The sequence below is a fragment of the Tursiops truncatus genome, chromosome 6 (assembly GCF_011762595.2).
Source record: "Tursiops truncatus isolate mTurTru1 chromosome 6, mTurTru1.mat.Y, whole genome shotgun sequence".
NCBI lineage: Eukaryota > Metazoa > Chordata > Mammalia > Artiodactyla > Delphinidae > Tursiops > Tursiops truncatus.
The window spans coordinates 8310783-8330802 of NC_047039.1; the positions used below are offsets into that span (position 1 = coordinate 8310783).

The 20020-nt window shown below is 40.3% G+C and overlaps 1 long non-coding RNA gene across 3 annotated transcripts in view; it reads left to right on the top strand.

Annotated features, from left to right (window-relative positions):
- Nucleotides 1–140: 140 nt before the first annotated feature.
- LOC117312549 (uncharacterized) overlaps nt 141–20020 on the top strand; it is a 194713-nt gene continuing 174833 nt past the window's right edge. The window contains exons 1-2 of one of the 3 annotated variants that reach the window (XR_004526883.2): nt 141–304; nt 2335–2476. This is a non-coding gene — a long non-coding RNA (uncharacterized lncRNA). The other 2 variants (XR_012332357.1, XR_004526884.2) reach the window with 2 other exon arrangements.

Consider the following 20020-nt stretch of genomic DNA (forward strand, 5'->3'; position numbering starts at 1 on the left):
GGCGCGCGCGGCGCCTTTATAGTCTCTGCCCACAATCCCGCCCCCTGGCGCACCAATCCCCTTCTTCGGTCCGGGCCGCCCTGGCTTGGGCGTCGGATCACCAAGTGGGAGGGCGTCGGTTGCCATGGTAACCGTCCCCGAGGGTCCCAGTAGTGTTCCTGGCGTCTCACGCCCCTCACGCGGGCTCCGCCTCCGACCCATTTCGTGAGAGCTCGCAGAAGGCTAGGGACGCGTTCGAGCCCAGCGTGCGGCGTCCCCGGCAGCGGCAGAGCCAGCCCGCAGGTCTTCGCGTGGGACTGTCCAGGTGGGGACAGCTCAAGGGCCTCCCAACACAAGGGGCCCGGAGCCCCAGAGCACCGGTCCGTGCTGGCGTTTAGCGGCTCAGCCGTGGACTTGAGAAGGAATGCGGGACGCGAAGGGAAAGCTGGAAGGATTGGCAGGGGAAATAGCTCCGGACCGGGGTCAGGAGATACGGTACAAAGAGACCTTGAGAGGGTCATTTCATCTTGGTTTCCCACATGGGAAATATCGCTGTGAAATTAGATAACCTCCAAGGCCACCGGACCAGCAGAGTCAGCATCACCTAGGAGCTTGTTGGAAATGCAGATTTGAGGCTGCACCCCAGACCTGCTGAGTCAGAATCTCTGCGTTGGGGCCCTGTGAGCTGTGCTTTAACAAGCCCTCCAGGTGATGATGATCTGTGCTAAAGTTGAGAAGCGCTGATCTAGGGGAGTGGCTTCTCAGACGTGGCTGCAGATTAGAATCACCGGGGAGTTCTGGAACCTCCCAAACAAATCAGAATCTCGTCGGCGGGGGAAGGAGGGACGGCAGGAAGCCCAGGCATAAGTTTTTTTTTTTAAGCTTCTCGAGTGATCCCCATGTGCTATCAAGGTAAGAACCAAGTCATCCCCATGAGCTGTCATGGTGAGAACCACGGATATACCGTAGAGGCTTGGTCCTCCAAGTGTGGTTCCTGGAGAAAACAACCCCCTCCCAGACCTACTAAATCACCGTCTGCATTTCAAGGGGCTCTCCAAGTGGTTCGTGTGCACGTTAGGGTTTGGAAAAACAGCTCTAAGGCCTCCTTCAACATTAAGAATCCATGATTTTATGAAATATGTCTTTCTGTTTTACAGGCTTTTAGAAGGCCCCATTTCTTTTCTTTCTTTTTTTTTTTTTTGTTGCGGTACGCGGGCCTCTCACTGCCGTGGCCTCTCCCGCTGCGGAGCACAGGCTACGGACGCGCAGGCTCAGCGGCCATGGCTCACGGGCCCAGCCGCTCCGCGGCATGTGGGATCCTCCCGGACCGGGGCACGAACCCGTGTGCCCTGCATCGGCAGGCGGACTCTCAACCACTGGGCCACCAGGGAAGCCCGAAGGCCCCATTTCTTCAACTTTTTCTCATATGACATGACCTTCATTATGGGTCTCTCTCTAGTGCACTTGAATTTTCAAATTTTAATTAGACTTTTAGCCTCTCAAGAGACCTAGGAGATTATCAAGGCCACTGTGCCCACTTGACAGAGGAAGAGGTAGAGCCCCACCTAGACAGGTGAAGAGATTTCCCCAGAGGCCAGGGGGACCAGAATGCTGCCCCAGCCACTGGGTCACTGCCCTTTCTAATACACCACATCATATCATTAGGAGTTATTTTTTGTTTTCCTCAAAGATTGTGGTGAGGTCAGAGATGACACTGAACTTGCTTTGAGTGGGTTGCAGACAGGGATGTTTCAGGGTGGAGCAACCCACTGAGGGTGCTTCTTGTTTGTGGCGGGGAAGGGGAGGAAGCGTGGCTTCAACCTTTGCTCCTGAGGACAGGGCAAGAACAAGGCGTGATTACCAAGGGACTGAAAGGTGACGTGGTTTCTGGTGTGGATGAAAAATGTCACCTGCCATATCAGTAAACAAAGGATGTTGCAGACATCAAGCCAGCAGCCATTGCTGCCGCCCCCCCCCGCCCCCCACTCCCTGCGACTGTGTACCCTGAAGGCATATGGGATGGAGAAAATCAGGATACTGGGCTTAGATAGTTAAGGTGCGTTTCAAAGGAATGATTTCAGTTAACCCAGACCCTTGCATCTTCCCATACCTAGAAAACTGCTAAATTCATTAATGTGAGATGTCTGGTTTTCTTTAACATAATCTTTTGATGTTCCCACTACCTGGTTTTTGTTGCAAAAACCCCTGTATATCCTGGTTCCTCCCTGACTTCTTTGGAGCAATCCCTCAGCGCAGTCTGAGAGGCTATCTTCTGTGTTTAAGTCCTCAGAAAATCTGCTAAATAAAACATAATTCTCAACTTTTAGGTTGTGCTTTTTTTTTTTTTTTTTTCAGTTGACGGTTTTGGTGACCACGAAGGGCCCAGAGCAGACTTGTCTTCTTCACCTGAGCTCTACGAGTATCTGGAGCTTGGTACCAGCAGAGGCCTCTTTGGTCCATGCACCTCCACCTCGTCAGAGAGTCCAGACGAATTTGGGTGAGTCTTTCCTGGTTCTTGGACCTCCCATTATTGGCTGATGTCCTAGGTTTTATTCAGTGGTGTTTAAACTCTCTGGAGGAGTAGGTTATCTTTGAAACTTAGTTTCAAGAGGTACCTGTGTTATCCTCAGTGAAAGACACTGGGAAAATTTTGCTCAGTTTAGACACTGAATGGTTTATCCTCAGTTGAAAGACTGGGAGGACTTTGCTCATTTGAAAGACACTGAGTAGGGTTGGCCTGGGTAATTAAGTAGAAGACTGGCCTATCATTTTTCCTTGAATTGGCTACTTTAATAGAGTTTGTTAAAAAAAAAACAAAAGAGTTTGTTGAAGTAAAAGTTATCTCAACAAACCAACCTTGGAATGGGAAACAAAGCTTCGAAAACAAAAGAAAAAGGAACAACAGATGGCCAGTTTCCAACTAATATCCCAGACAGGTTTATGTACGTATAAAACTTACAAGTACCAGGACTACCCTGGTGGTCCAGTGCTTAAGGCTTCCCCTTCCAATGCAAGGGGTGTGGGTTTGATCCCTCGTGGGCGAGCTAAGATCCTACATGCCTCACAGCCAAAAAACCAAAACGTAAAAAAAAAAACAGGTAATATTGTAACAAATAAAGGCTTTAAAAATGGTCCACCTCAAAAGAAACTTTTAAAAAATTAAATAAAAAATAAAGCTTACGAGTACTTATTGGGTTGGCCAAAATGTTCATTCAGTTTTTTCTGTGAGGTGGCTCTAGTAGCGCTTAATTGTCTTTAATGTCATTTGAAACAATTATGTTAGATTGTATTGCGACAGCTGTCCTATCAGCGTGCATTTAAAAAAAAAACTTATCAAAATTGGTGAATTTTTGTGTAGCCATTTTAATATTGAAGATGGAAGAAAAAAAGCAACATTTTCGGCATATTATGCTTTATTATTTCAAGAAAGGTAAGAAACACAACTGAAATGCAAAAAAAGATTTGTGCAGTGTATAGAGAAGGTGCTGTGACTGGTCGAACATGTCAAAAGTGGTTTGCAAAGTTTCATGCTGGAGATTTCTCGCTGGATGGTGCTCCAAGACGGTCAGCTAGTTAAAGTTGATAGCGATCAAATTGAGACATTAATTGAGAACAGTTGAGAACAATCAACGTTATACCACCTGGGAGATAGCTGACATACTCAAAATATCCAAATCAAGCACTGAAAATCATTTGCACCTGCTTGGTTATGTTAATTGCTTTGATGTTTGGGCTCCACATAAGTTAAGCAAAGAAAACCTTGACCGTATTTCCGCATGCGATTCTTTACTTAAACATAACGAAAACATTCCGTTTTTAAAACAAATTGTGACAGGCAATGAAAAGTGGATACTGTACAATAATGTGGAACGGAAGAGATCATGGGGCAAGGGAAATGAACCACCACCAACCACACCAAAGGCTGGTCTTCATCCAAAGAAGGTGATGTGTATATGGTAGGATTGGAAGGGAGTCCTCTATTATAAGCTCCTTCCAGAAAACCAAACGATTCCAGCAAGTACTGCTCCCAGTTAGACCAACTGAAAGCACTCAACGAAGAGTATCTGGAATTAGTCAACAGAAAACGCATACTCTTCCATCAGGATAACGCAGGGCCACATGTTTCTTTGACGACCAGGCAAAAACTGTACTGGCGGCCAGAAGTGCACCACATGTATGTGTGGATGTATGTTTTGAGAACTCGGTCTCTGCCATCCAAAAGGTATACATGTGGCGTACTTTTGGCCGCCAGTAGATTAGACTGGGATTCTGAGCAGTCTTTTGTCTGTGCCAACTCTCGGGATTTTTACCATTTTAACTTCCTTGCATCAGGAAGTACAATGAAGGCCTTTACTTTCTTAGACTGTTTTTGGGAATAAACTTTCTGGATCTTGTTTAGGGGGCATCCTTCACACTCTCTTGTGGGGAAGCCTCTTGTGTCTTGTTGGTTTGAGTCACTGTTAAGATATATCTCATTAAAGGCAGATGATGGATCCTTTAAATGGGAAAAACTCTAAATTGGTAAATTAGAGACTCTCATTATAAACAGCTGTTTTATTGGTGCCTATTAAAAAAAGCGGAAAAAAAATATATCTAATGGTTAACCTAAGAACTCCTTTAGTTTAAAACAAACAAGAAAAACCATTTTGGGAATTCTATTTATGGTCTCTTCTTTCCCTCAATGGGTCTTACAGATGCTAATGAAAACATTAGAATAATTAATGTTAATTAGATTGATTAACAGACTAAGAAAAAAACCTGAAGTCTAGAGACTTTTTCCCAACCAGGTGGAAATTTTAAAGGGGCTTGTCCCAAATGGATAAAGAAATCTTTAGGTGGTTATTGTAAGATGAGAGAAATAAAATGGACATTAATGGGATTAAATCAAAGGTTTGATACAACACTGCCTAAGGTTGGATGGGCCAGAGGAACCCCCTGTTGGTCCTCAACATTAAATGGCCCCAAACAAGTCCTCTCTATTTACCCCAGTTTAAAAAACATATACAGCTGGAAGAAAATTATATTGAGATACCTGACCAACAATTACTTGGGACAACAGTTAGGCCAATTAATCAAGTTAAAAGACTGACAAAAGGGCCTGAGTCTCTGGGCTTAACCCCTCACTGGGGACCCCAGAACCTTTTATACAAAATAGATAAAATAAGTAAGGAAAGCTCTAGAACTTGTAAAACCAAGGCTTGTTGATTGAGTCCTAATGTAAACCAAAATATATAGAATTGAGATTAAAGTTTGTAAAAATTGGTATGTTTAAATGGGCTTTATATAAGATGGTTATGTTGCAGGAAGGGGGACCCCTTCCAGGGCCCGAGAGTGGGCTCTTGTCTAACATTCGGAAATGAATTGTCCGAGGACACACACAGGCTGACGACGCAGGAGACCTTATTGGGAAGGGGCGCCTGGGCAGAGAGCAGGAGGGTAAGGGAACCCAGGAGGACTGCTCTGCCAGGTGGCTCGCAGTCTTTGGTTTTATGGTAATGGGATTAGTTTCCTGGTTGTCTCTGGCCTATCATTCTGACTCAGGGTCCTTCCTGGTGGCACGAGCATCACTCAGCCAGGATGGATTCCAGCGAGGAGGATTCTGGGAGGTTGGTAGGACATATGGACTGGTGTGTCCTTTTGACCTTTCCCGAATTCTTCCAGTTGGTGGTGGCTTGTTAGTTCTGTGTTCCTTACCAGGGCCTCCTGTTTAAGATAACTCAGGCAAATGGTTACTGTGGTGCCTGGCCAGGGTGAGCGGTTTCAGTCAGTGTTTCCCCTCACAGTTACATCTCCTTTGCTTAATTACGTTGTGGGATAGACATGTTTCACTGGGGAATACTTCCCCAAGTAGATTTGCCCCTCAAGAAATATTAATGAAACATACTAAAGGAAACTAATAGGGTTACCTGAGCTAGGGTTACCTTTACAAAAAAAAAAAAAAATACTGGGAACCAATATTCAGGGGCTAATTAATAGTAGAGATTTTGCTCTGAGTTTAACTTGTGCACTCAGAAAGAGGGCCTTTGTTGACTGCCTTATGAAAGCTTTAGAAGGCCTGATGAATTAAACCCTAAAGTTCTAGAACATAGAACTCTTTTATTTTTATTTATTTTTTAACACCTTTATTGGAGTGTAATTGCTTTACAACGATGTGTTAGTTTCTGCTTTATAACAAAGTGAATCAGCTATACATATACATATATCCCCATATTTCTTCCCTCTTGCATCTCGCGCCCTCCCACCCCTCTAGGTGGTCACAAAGCAACTAGCTGATCTCCCTGTGCTATGCGGCTGCTTCCCACTAACTATCGGTTTTACATTTGGTAGCGTCTATATGTCCATGCCACTCTCTCACTTTGTCCTAGCTTACCCTTCCCCCTCCCCATGTTCTCAGTTCCATTCTCTAGTAGGTCTATGTCTTTATTCCCATCCTGCCCCTAGGTTCTTCATGCCCTTTTTTTTTTTTAGATTCCATTAGAACTCTTTAAAATTTTATTTATTTTTTGGCTGCATTGGGCCTTCATTGCTGCACGCAGGCTTTCTCTGGTTGAGGCGAGCGGGGGGGCTACTCTTCATTGCAGTGCGCGGGTTTCTCATTGCGGTGGCTTCTCTTGCTGCAGAGCACAGGCTCTGGGTGCGTGGGCTCCAGTAGTTGCAGCACTCAGGCTCAGTAGCTGTGGCACACAGGCTTCAGTAGTTGTGGCATGGGGGCTCTAGGGCATGCGAGCTTCAGTAATTGTGGCACGTGGGCTCAGTAGTTGTGGTTTGTGTGCTCTACAGTGCAGGCTCAGCAGTTGTGGCACATGGGCTTAGTTGCTCCGTGGCATGTGGGATCTTCCCAGACCAGGGATCGAACCCGTGTCTCCTGCATTGGCAGGTGGATTCTTAACCACTGTGCCACCAGGGAAGTCCCTAGAACATAGAACTCTTACATTTTGGTTTAGTTGGAAGTCTTCTCACTAATATAGAAAATCAAATTAATGAAAATATAGCTGTGCAAATCAATCTTTTAATATCATTTAGGTGACAGACCGGTTCTTTGGGGAATTAAAAGCAACTGTTTTTGTCTTGCAAATCTCTACAAGACAGAAGTGTAAATAGAGCCCATGAGGACCTGAGACTGAGCCTAATTAGCTCAATCAGGTAGAACTTGAAACCAAGGGGGCAAAAAAGGAAAAAGTGGCCTTTTAAAACTCAAACCACTGGAGGGTTCCCTGGTGGCAAAAGTAAATAAATTTATAAAAATAAATAAATTAAATTATTCTCTCATTTACCTTTATTTTACAACTTATGAAAACATTACCATACCAAGTTAGTATTTATAAAATTATTTACTTTTGGCTGTGTTGGGTCTTCATTGCTGCGTGTGGGCTTTCTGTAGTTGCAGCAAGTGGGGGCTACTCTTTGTTGCGATGCACAGGTTTCTCATTGTGGTGGCTTCTCCACGGGCTTTAGGCATGTGGGCTTCAGTAGTTGTGGCTCACAGGCTCTAGAGTGCAGGCTCAATAGTTGTGGCACACGGGCTCAGTAGTTGTGGCGCACGGGCTTAGTTGCTCCGCGGCATGTGGGATCTTCCAGGACCCACATTAAGGTTAAGATTTTAACCCTTAGAAACCATAAGATTAAGGTTTTTAAGGGTTAAAATTGTAATATGTAATTAAAGCTATAAAGATAATAAGGGAAACATTTCAGTATGCAAGGAAAGTAGGATGTGCGTTTTCAGCAAAAGAAAGTGTGAGGAATGGAAAAACATTTTGTTAAGGGGAAAGAATGATTGTGTCCTAGAGCTGGTTAGTTGTTTGTTTTTGGATGGGAAAATAAGGGACAAACTAATATGGAAACAGAAAGTTGTAGGTTTCCAGAAAGGGAGTCCTGAAAAGGAGTTTTGTACATGGTCAGTCTGGGATTAGATTAAATTTAGTTAGATAAATGGATTTTGTTATAAAAGTCGGCTGATGCAAGACTAGATTTTGTTCCTCTCTCTGTTAAGAGAACAAAGTTTTCTTGGAATACTGCTTTTGGTAACAGATTGTGTGAGTTTCTTTGCCTTTAAGTGATCTGTATTTGTTTTTTGAAATCTTTTTGTCACTTTGGTTAAGTGAATAAGTATTGTTTCACAGTGACCTATGATCCTTTTGGAACAAGTGTTTTGAAACCTTTTTTATGTTTTTGACAAGCTTTCCAAATATCAAATTCCAACTAAAGATTTTTTGACCTCCAGCTAACTCTGGGATGCTTGAAAGGAACCTTGAGACATCTCAGAGAGGAAAATTAGGGTAATTGGGCTTATTTGGTATGTTAAATTACTTGAGAAGCATTGTCAAGTTATTGGAGATAAGCCTTATATTGTATGGATAAATGTCATTAATATATCAATAGATATTCTAAAATTTATATGGAATTCCTAAAAATGTGATATGTCCTGGTATAATGTTTTCAGTCATAATTCTAGTTAGTATCTTAAAATGTTGTATGTCACAGAAATATCCAAGTTTCTTGTCAATTGCGTTGTAATCAGATCTTTAACCGTGCTATTTTAAGTCTTTTGTGGTTTATAGACAATCATTGTTTTACTCTGATGCTTTTATAAAATGAAGATATTCAAGAAAATTCATAAAGCTTTTTGATAAATATGTTTCTGATAGCTTTTAGATCATACCACTAAACTGCATAAGAAATTACAAAGTTCTGATGGAAAACCTGACGATTTAATCCAGATCAACAGGGATTAATTACATGGGACCAAATGAACTGATAAATATGATTTATAATTATATGACTTTTTCTGAAATATACCAGCTTTTAATCTTTGTTTTCTAGAAAAACGTTTCCTCTTATGCTATGACCTACAATGAGTTGATAAAGTATACCTTGGTAAACAAAGATGAAACATATATATTTTTTCTCTACCTGATCCTTCCAGAATTTGGCTTCTCCAGCTAACTCCCCTGTGGACTTGATGGTTTATTGCAACCAGATTACAACTAGTTGTACTAATCATTGTTTTAATTTGTTCTCTTTATTTTCAATTTGTTTATGGTTTGTGTCTCTCTCTGCTGCATTATGACTTTATTAATGTTACTATCTGTATCACTTATATCCTGTCTGTTTTATAAGATTGTTGTCTCTTGCATTTCCCAATGTGTATCCAGGCCTCCAACAAAATTAATGATGTCTTGAGAGAGTTAATCATATATAAAACTCTACATAGAATAATTGTAATCGTGCAACTCTAGGTATGGGAAGAAGCAACAAGTGAAAACATTTCCCAGATCATAATAGGCTACTAAAACAGGTAATCCAGAGAATTATAGATTATCTATAGGGCCTGATCCAGAAAAGGTCAGCACATTGAATGGCCTGTCAACAGAATCTTCACCTGATAGAGGACTGAGAATTCCTAGTGCCATGGGACAAAATTGTTCATGAAATGCCTCCCAAACGTTGGTCGAATTTATGACCAAGGGGAGGCGCTGTGGATGAAAAGTGTTGCCTGCCATATCAGTAAACAAAGGATGCTGCAGCCGTCAAGCCAGCAGCCACTGCAGCTGCCCTGCCTGTTCACCCTGAGGGGCTTCAGGATGGAGAAAAGCAGGATACTTGCCTTAGATAGTTAAGGTGCATATCAAAGGAATGATTTCAATGAGGCCAGACTCTTGCATCTTCCCATACTTAGTAAAGCGCTAAATTCATTAACTTGGGATGTTTGGTTTTCTTTAAAAGTAATCTTTTGATGTTCTGACTACCTGGGTTTTTTTTTTTTTTTTTTTTTTTTGCTGTACGCGGGCCTCTCACTGCTGCGGCCTCTCCCGCTGCGGAGCACAGGCTCCGGACGCGCAGGCTCAGCGGCCATGGCCCACGGGCCCAGCCACTCCACGGCATGTGGGACCCTCCCGGACCGGGGCACGAACCCGCGTCCCCTGCATCGACAGGCGGACTCCCAACCACTGCGCCACCAGGGAAGCCCGACTACCTGGTTTTTGTTGCAAAGCTCCTATATATTTTGTATAACTTTTTTTTTTTTTTTTTTTGGCTGCATTGGGTCTTCGTTGCTGCGCGCGGGCTTTCTCTAGTTGCAGCGAGGGGGGGGCTACTCTTTGTTGCGATGTGCGGGCTTCTCATTGCAGTGGCTTCTCTTGTTGTGGAGCACGGGCTCTAGGCACGCGGGCTTCGGTAGTTGTGGCACGAGGCTCAGTAGTTGTGGCTCATGGGCTCTAGAGTGCAGGCTCAGTAGTTCTGGCGTGCGGGCTGAGTTGCTCCGCAGCATGTGGGATCTTCCTGGACCAGAGCTCGAACCCGTGTCCACTGCATTGGTGGGCGGAATCTTAACCTCTGCGCCACCAGGGAAGCCCTCCTATATATTTGGCTCCTCCCTTACCTTTTCGGAGCAGTCCCTCAGAGCAATCTGAGAAGCTGTCTTCTGGGCTTAAGGTCTTAACATCTATTTCTTCTCTTCCCCACAGACACAGCCTGGTATGAATGTCACCAGCCCTCTGCCTCCCCCAGTCAAGGGACAGACACTCCCTCAGGATTTAAATCCTGATTGGACTGACTGAGAGTCTGAAGACAGCAGGTGCTGTCCCCACCAGCAGAGGCCCTCTGAGAAAGTCAGTCATGCCCGGGGCCATTGCCTGTGGGCTTCCTGCCCCTTTCCAGGCTGTGTCTTCTTCATATCATTTGGCTTAAGTCAGGGAAGTAGGTTTCTCTTACCCTAACTTGGGTAGTGAGATAATGATAATTTTCAGACTTTCCTTCCATTTTCAGGGTTGAGATTTTGGCTCTCAGGTCACAAACCCAAATGATAAGAAATGAAATAAATATCCCCTAGTTCATATTGATATAATGAGTGAATGAATGAATGAAGGAAGGAGAAGGGACAACTCCTTCTTATAGAAGAATTTCAACTAATAAGCATGGAGGGAATGAGGGAAATAGACATTCCCCATAGAGCACCATAGCAGTAATTGCTGCAGGCAAGTCCACAGATAGATGCTAAAATTAGTGGGTGAAGGCTTAAGGAGAAGCAAGATATTTGCATAGTCTCAAGGTATCTCTCCCCAAATAGATGTTTATTAATAACAAGGGGAAAGACAGTAACTTTACGGTAAAGAAAACTGGCAGTCACCACCTTAACCAAGCGACTAAGGTTAACATCGTCAGAAATGAGGTGCATCGTCATGCACCCCATGATATGATGCCCTGGGAACAGCTTACCACCCTGTGGTGTCCTTCCCGATAGTGCATAATCTCAGTCTAATCATGAGAATACATCAGACAGCACACATAGAGGAACAGTCTACAAAGTAACTGACCACTCCTTTCAAAAGTCTCAAAGCCGGGGGACTTCCCTGGTGACACAGTGGTCAAGATTCCGCCTGCCAATGCAGGGGACACGGGTTCGAGCTCTGGTCTGGGAAGATCCCACATGCCGCGGAGCAACTAAGCCCGTGTGCCCCAACTACTGAGCCTGCTCTCTAGAGCCCACGAGCCACAACTACTGAAGCCCACTTGCCTAGAGGCCGTGCTCCACAACAAGAGAAGCCACCGCAATGAGAAGCCTGCACATCCCAAGGAAAAGTAGCTCCCACTTGCTGCCACGAGAGAAGGTCCGCGCACAGCAATGAAGACCCAACGCAGCCATAAATAAATTAATTAATTAATTTTTAAAAAGTCTCAAAGCTAGGAAAGATGGGAATGGTCACAGATTAAGGGAGAATAAAGAGACGCAATGACTAAGTGTAAGGTGGGTCCTGGAACGGATTCTGGAACGGATCCTGGAACTGAGAAACAACTGTGGAAAAACTGGCAGAACCTGAATAAAGTTGGTAGTTTAGGTCATAGTACTGTCCTGATGTTACTTCCTTAGTTTTGAGAATTGTCCTAAGGTTATGTAAGATGTTAATATGAGGGGAGGTTGGGTGAAGGGTATAAAGGAACTCTGTACTATTTTTGCTCTCTGTAAGTCTAAAATGATAGTAAACATTTAAAAAGTATTCTTTAAAGTAAAAAGAATGCATGCAGTAAAACCTGTCGCTTAATAAAAATGACTAAAAATCTTTTAACAAAATGTAGATATGTAAAATTTCACTTGGGAAAAATAGACTGTGGAAATAATGAGCAGAAAAGGAGATTCACAGTAGGAGAAGTTATATTTGTTTAAATATAAAATGAGCAAAGAAAACAGGAGACGAATCAAATCTTTGTTGTAAAATTTAATGGAAAGTAATTAATTCCAAATAATTCAGTAAGGGAAGATTGAAAGGGAGAGAAAAACAAATAATTTATAGAAAACTGATCACAGGCTTATACTGACTTATTAAAAACATTTTTCTTTCTGTGCAATTAGAGACTATGTAAACGTTTATGACCATAAATTCCTAAACAGGACGTGTCCAAAGGTAATGTTTTTGTTTGTTTAAGATATCTCCATGTGTAGTTAAGGAAGAGTGAACAACACATGTAAATTCCATGCTTTCCTTTTAGGATTCCATATTGCTTTAATCTAAGATATGAACGGAGAGGCTTGTTCCTGTGTAAAGTCTAATAGATTGCCTCAGTAGGGACTTGGGCCCAGAAGGAATAATAATAAACCACACGGAACAAGTGAGTAAATTACATCACTGGGCCACAACTTCTGCGCCCAGTTATTGAAAATAGCACCAGGGTTCCCCTTCCAGTTGCAGGAGTAGATGATCTAGTCGGGGACCACACTGTCCCATAGCCACCCACACCCCACATATGGTGCTGAGCGCTTGCAAGGTGATCAGTTGGAATTGAGATGTACTGTAAATTTTAAGTACACACCATTCTGTAAGTTGTGTTTTTGTTTTGTTTATGGTTTCCTCTGCTCTGCAAAAGCTTACACAGGTCCCATTAGGTCCAATTTGTTTATTTTGCTTTTATTTCTTTGGACTTGGGAGACTGACTTAAAATATTGCTACAATTTATGTCAGAAAATGTTTTGCCTATGTTATCCTCTAGTTTTCAGGTGTCATGTCTTATATTTAAGTTTTAAGCCATTTTGAGTTTATTTTTGTGTGTAGTATGAAAAAGTGTTCTAACTTCATTGATTTACATGCGACTGTCCAGCTTTCCCAACACCCCTTGCCAAAGAGACTGTCTTTTATCCATTGTATATTTTTACCCCTTTGTCATAGATTAATTGACCGTGGGTGTATGGGTGTATTTCTGGGATCTCTGTTCTGTTCCATTGATCCATATATTTGTTTTTGTGCCAATACCATGCTGCTTTGACTAATGTAGCTTTGTAGTGTAGTTCAAAGTCTGGAAGTGTTATGCCTCTGTCTTTGTTCTAATTTTTCCTCAGGATTGCTTTGGCAATTCTGGGCTTTTTTGTAGGCCCATACATATTTTAGGATTTATTTTCTAGTTCTGTGAAAAATGTCATGGAGAATTTGATAGGGATCACATTAAATCTATATATTGCTTTGGGTAATATGGCCATTTTAGCTATATTAATTTTTCCAATTCAGGAACATGGAATATCTTTCCATTTCCTTGAAACATCTTCAGTTTCTTTTATCAATGTTTTATAGTTTGCTGAGTGTAAGTCTTTAACCTCCTTAGGTTTATTCCTAAATATTTTGGGTTCTTTGATGTGAGTTTAAAAGGTATTGTTTTTTTACATTCCCTTCCTGACATTTCATTGTTAGTGTAAAGAAATGCAATTGATTACTGTATATTCATCTTGTATCCTGCTACCTTGCTGAATTCATTTATTAGTTCAAATAGTTTGTGTGGAGTGTTTAGGGTTTTCTATATAGAGTATCATGTCATCCACATATAATGACAATTTTACCTCTTCCCTTCCAACTTGGATACCCTTTATGTCTTTTTCTGGTCTGATTGCCGTGGCTAGTATTTCCAGTTGTATGTTGAATAGAAGTGATGAAAGTGGGCATCCTTGTCTTGTTCCTGAATTTAGTGGGAAGTCTTTCAGCTTTTCACCATTGAGTATTATGTTGGCTGTGGGCTTGTCATAAATAATTTTTATTATGTTAAGACATGTTCTCTCTATACCAAATTTGGGAAGAATTTTTATCATGAATGGATGTTGAATTTTATCAAATGCTTTTTCTGCATGTATGGAGATGATCATGTGGGTTTTGTCTTTTGTTGATGTGGTGTATCACATTGATTGATTTGTGTATGTTGAACCATCCTTGCAGCCCTGGAATGAATCCAACTTGATTATGGTGTGGGATCCTTTTTATGTGTTGTTGGATTCAGTTTGCTAATATTTTCTTGAGGATTTTTGCATCTATATTCATCAAAGATATTGGCCTGTAATTTTAGTTTTTGCTAGTCTTTGGTGTTTGTATCAGAGTGATAGTGCCTTCATAGAATGAATTTGGGAGTGTTCCCTCCTCTTCAGTCTTTTGGAAGAGTTTGAGAAGGATAGGTATAATTTCTTCTCTGTATGTTTCATGGAATTCACCTGTGAAGCCATCTAGTCCTGGACTTTTGTTTGTAGGGAGTTGTTTTTGTTTTTTTTTTAATTACAGATTCTATTTCACTTCTAGTGATTGTTCTCTTCAAATTGTCTGTTTCTTCTTGATTAAATTTTGGCAGGTTGTATGTTTCTAGAAACTTCCATTTCTTCTAAGTTGTCCATTTTGTTGGCATATAACTGTTCATAATATTTTCTTATGGTATTTTGTATTTCTGTGGTATTGATTGTTATTCTCCCCTTTCATTTCTTATTTTGTATATTCAGGTCCTCTCTCTTTTCTCCTTGGTGAGCATGGCCAGGAGTATGTTGATTTTCTTTTCCCTTTCAAAAAAAACAGCTCTTGGTTTTATTGATTTTTTTCTATTGTTTTTATCTCTATTTTGTTTATTTCCTCTGATCTTTATTATTTCCTCCCTTCTGCTGACTTTAGGTTTTGTTTCTTCTTTTTCTGATTCTTTTAGGTGGTACATTAGATTACTGGGGATTTTTCTTATTTTTTGAGGATGGCTTGTATCACCATGAACTTCCCTTTTAGAACTGCTTTTGCTCTATCTCATAGATTTTGTAAGGTTGTGCTTTCATTATTGTTTGTCTCGAGGTATTGTTTTTATTTCCTTTTGAATTCATTGTTGACCCATTGGTTTTTTTTTTTTTTTTTTTTTTTTGCGGTACCGGGCCTCTCACTGTTGTGGCCTCTCCCGTTGCGGAGCACAGGCTCCAGACGCACAGGTTCAGCGGCCATGGCTCACGGGCCCAGCCGCTCCGCGGCATGTGGGATCTTCCCAGACCGGGGCACGAACCCGCGTCCCCTGCATCAGCAGGCAGACTCTCAACCACTGCACCACCAGGGAAGCCCGACCCATTGGTTTTTATAATAGCATATTGTTTAGTCTCCATGTAATCATTTTTTTCTCGTTTCTTTTTCCAGTGGTTGATTTCCAGATTCATACTGTTGTGTTCAGAAAAGATGCTTGAAATAATTTCTATCTTCTTAAATTTGTTGAGGCTCGTTTTGAGACCTAGATGTGGTCTGTCCTAGAGAATGATCCTTGAGCACTTGAAAAGAATGTGTTCTGTTTTGGTTTTTGGTTTTTTTGGTATGTAGTGTCCTCTAGATAACAATTAAGTCTAACTGTTTTATTGTGTCATTCAGGGATCTCTGTTGCCTTATTGATTTTCTGTCTAGAAGATCTGTCTATTGTTGTTGGTGGGGTGCTAAAGTCTCCTACTATTACTGCATTACCATCCATTTCTCCCTTTATTTCTGTTAGTATTTGGTTTTTTAAAATTGAAGTATAGTTGATTGACAATGTTGTGTTAATTTCTGCTCTACAGCAAAGTAACTCAGTTATACATGTATATACATTTTTTAATATTCTTTTCCATTATAGTTTATCACAGGATATTGGATATTCTTCCCTGTGCTTTATAGTAGAATCTTGTTGTTTATCCTTTCTATATAAGTTTGCATCTGCTAACCCTAAACTCCCACTGCATCCCTCCCCACCCTCTTCTTCCCCTTAGTAAGCACAAGTCTGTTTTCTATGTGAATCTGTTTCTGTTTCACAGATAAGTTCATTTGTGTCATATTTTAGATTCTACATATAACTAATATCATATGGTATTTGTCTTTCTCTTTCTGTCTGACCTCACTTAGTATGATAATCTCTAGTTCCATCCATGTTTCTGCAAATGGCATTATTTCAGTCTTTTTATGGCTGAGTAGTATACCGTTGTATATATGTACCACATCTTCTTTATGCATTCATCTGTTGATAGACATTTAGGTTATTTCCATGTCTTGGCTATTGTCGGTAGTGCTGGTATGAACATTGGGGTGCATGTATCTTTCTGACTTATAGTTTTGTACAGATATATGCCCAGTTGTGGGATTGCAGGATCATATGGTAGCTATACGTTTAGTTTTCTAAGGAACCTCCATAAATGTTTTCCATAGTGGCTGCACCAAACTATATTCCCACCAACAGTGTAGGAGGGTTTCCTTTTCTCCACACCTTCTCCAACATTTGTTATTTGTAGACTTTTTAAAGATGGCCATTCTGACTGGTGTGAGGTGGTACCTCATTGTAGTTTTGATTTGCATTTCTCCAAGAATTAGTGACGTTGAGCATCTTTTCATGTGCCTGTTGGGCATCTGTATGTCTTCTTTGGAGAAATGCCTGTTTAGGTCTTCTGTCTATTGGGTTGTTTGTTTTGTTGTTGTGTTGAGTTGTATGAGCTGCTTGTATATTTTGGGAATTAAGCCCTTGTTGTTTGCATCATTTGCAAATATTTCTATCATTTCATAAGTTGTCTTTTCATTTTGTTTATGGTTTCCTTTGCTGTGCAAAAGCTTGTAAATTTGGTTAGGTCTCATTTGTTTATTTTTGCTTTTATTTCTTTAAAAAAATTTTTTTTTACAGTAGGTCCTTGTTGGTTATCTACTTTAAATATAGCAGTGTGTACCTGTCAATCCCAGACTCCCAATTTTTGCTTTTATTTCTGTTGCCTTGGGAGACAGACCTAAGAAAACATTGGTATGATTTATGTCAGAATATATATATATATATATATATATATATATTTTATGTCAGAATATTTTGCTTACGTTCTCCTATAGGAGTTTTATGATGTCCTGTCTTATGTCTAAGTCTTTAAGCAATTTTGAGTTTATATTCATGTATGGTGTGAGTGTGTATTCTAACTTCACTGATTTACATGCAGCTGTCCAGCTTTACCAACACCACTAGCTGAAGAGACTGTCTTTTTCCCATTGTATATTCTTGCCTCCTTTGTCAAAGATTAATTGACCATAGGTGTGTGGGTTTATTTCTGGGCTCTCTATTCTTTTCCATCGATCCATATGTCTGTTTTTGTGCCAGTAGCATGTGGTTTTGATTACTATAGCTTTGTAGTATTGTCTAAAGTTTGAGAGGGTTATGCCTCCTGCTTGTTCTTTTTTCTCAAGATTGCTTTGGCAATTCTGGGTCTTTTAAGGTTCCATATAAGTTTTAGGATTTATGTTCTAGTTCTGTGAAAAATGTCATGGGGAATTTGATAGGGATCGCATTAAATCTGTAGATTGCTTTGGGTAGTATGACAGTTTTAACAATATTAATTCTTCCAATCCAAGAGCATGGGGTATCATTCCATTTCTTTGAATCATCTTCAGTTTCCTTTATCAGTGTTTTATAGTTCTCAGCATATAAGTCTTTCACCTCCTTTGTCAGGTTTATTCCTAAGTATTTTATTTTTTTGATGCAATTTAAAAAGGGATTTTTAAAAATGGTTCTGAAGAACCTAGGGGCAGGACAGGAATAAAGATGCAGATGTAGAGAATGGACTTGAGGACATGGGGAGGGGGAAGGGTAAGCTGGGACGAAGTGAGAGAGTGGCATGGACATATATACACTACCAAATGTAAAATAGATACTTAGTGGGAAGCAGCCTCATAGCACAGGGAGATCAGCTCAGTGCCTTGTGACAACCTGGAGGGGTGGGATAGGGAGGGTGGGAGGGAGATGCAAGAGGCAGGGGATATGGGGATATATCAGGATATATACATATAGCTGATTCACTTTGTTATACAGCAGAAACTAACACACCATTGTAAAACAATTATACTCCAATAAAGATGTTAAAAAAATAATAAAGACAAAAGTAACCAATAAATAAATAAAGAGATTTTTTTTTTTACATTCCCTTTCTGATATTTCATTGTTAGTGTAAAGAAATGCAATTGATTTCTGTATGTTAATCTTGTATCTTGCTGCATTGCTGAATTCGTTGATCAATTCTAGTATTTTTTGTGTGGAGTCTTTTGGGTTTTCTATATAGAGTATCATGTCATCTGCATATAATTATAATTTTACCTCTTCCCTTCTTATTTGGATACTGTTTATTTCTTTTTCTGATTCTGTGGCTAGGACTTCCAATATTATGTTGAATAGAAGTGGTGAGAGTGGACATCCTTGTCTTGTTGCAGATTTTAAGGGAAGGCTTTCAGCTTTTCTCATTGAGTATTATATTGGCTCTGGGTTTGTCATAAATAGCTTTTATTATGTTGAGATATGTTCCCTCTACACCCACTTTGGTAAGAATTTTTATAATGTATGGATGTTGAATTTTATCAAATGCTTTTTCTGCATCTATTGAGATAATCATGTGGTTTTGTCTTTTCTTTTGTAGATGTGGTGTATCACATGGATAGATTTGTGTATGTTGAACCATCCATGTGAACTTGGGATGAATCCAACTTGGTTGTGGTGTGTGATCTTTTTATGTGTTTTTGGATTCAGTTTGCTAATATTTTGCTCAGGATTTTTGCATCTATGTTCATCAGAGATACTGACCTGTAATTTTCTTTTTTTTTTTTTTTGTAATTTTCTTTTTTGATGGTATCTTTGCCTGGTTTTGGTATCAGGGTGGTGGTGGCTTCATAGAATGTCTTAGGGAGTTTTCCCTCCTCTTCAATCTTTTGGAAGAATTTGAGAAGTCTTGGTATAAGTCCTTTGTTTGTACGGTATAATCCAGCTGAGAAGCCATGTGGTCCTGGACTTCTGTTTGTAGAGAGTTTATAAATTACAGATTCTATTTCACTTCTAGGGATAGGTCCATTCAAATTATCTATTTCATTTTGATTCAGTTTTGGTGGGCTGTGTGTTGCTAGAAATTGTCCATTTCTTCTAGGACAAATTTGTAGGCATATAATTATTCATAATATTCTTTTATGGTTTTTTGCCACATTGGTTATTATTTCTCTCCTGTCATTTCTTATTTTGTTTATTTGGGTTCTCTCTCTTTTCTTCTTGGTGAGCCTGGCCAGAGGTTTGTTGATTTGTTTGTCTCAAAGAAGCAGCTCTTGGTTTTATTGGTTGCTTTTCTATTGTTTTTTTAAGCTCTCTTTTGTTTATTTCCTCTAATCTTTATTTCCTTCCTTCTGCTGACTTTAGGTTTTGTTTTCTTTTCTTTTTCTAATTCTTTTAGGTGGTAGGTTAGATTGTTCATTTGATACTTTTCTTGTTTTTTGAGGAAGGCCTGTATCACTATGAAGGCCTTTATCCCTCTAATACCTGCTTTTGCTGCACCTCATAGATCTTGTATGGTTGTATTTTCATTGTCATTTGTCTCAAGGTATTTTTAAATTTTCTCTTTGATTTCATTGTTGACCCATTGGGTTTTTAGTAACATGTTGTTTAGCCTCCATGAAATCGTTTTTTTCCTCATTTCTTTTTCTGTAGTTGATTTCTAGTTTCATGCCATTGTGGTCAGAAAAGATGCTTGAAATAATTCCTATGCTCTTAAATTTGTTGAGGCTTGTTTTGTGCCCTAGTATGTGGTCAGTCCTAGAGAATGTTCCATGTGCACTTAAAAAGAATGTGTGTTCTATTCTTTTTGGATTTAACATCCTGAAAATATCAGTTAAGTCTAACTGTTCTACTGTATCCTTTAGAATCTCTGTTGCCTTATTGATATTTTTGTCTAGAATATCTGTCCATTGATGTGAGTGGGATGTTAAAGTCCCCTAGTATTATTATTGTATTCCCATCAGTTTCTCCCTTTATTTCT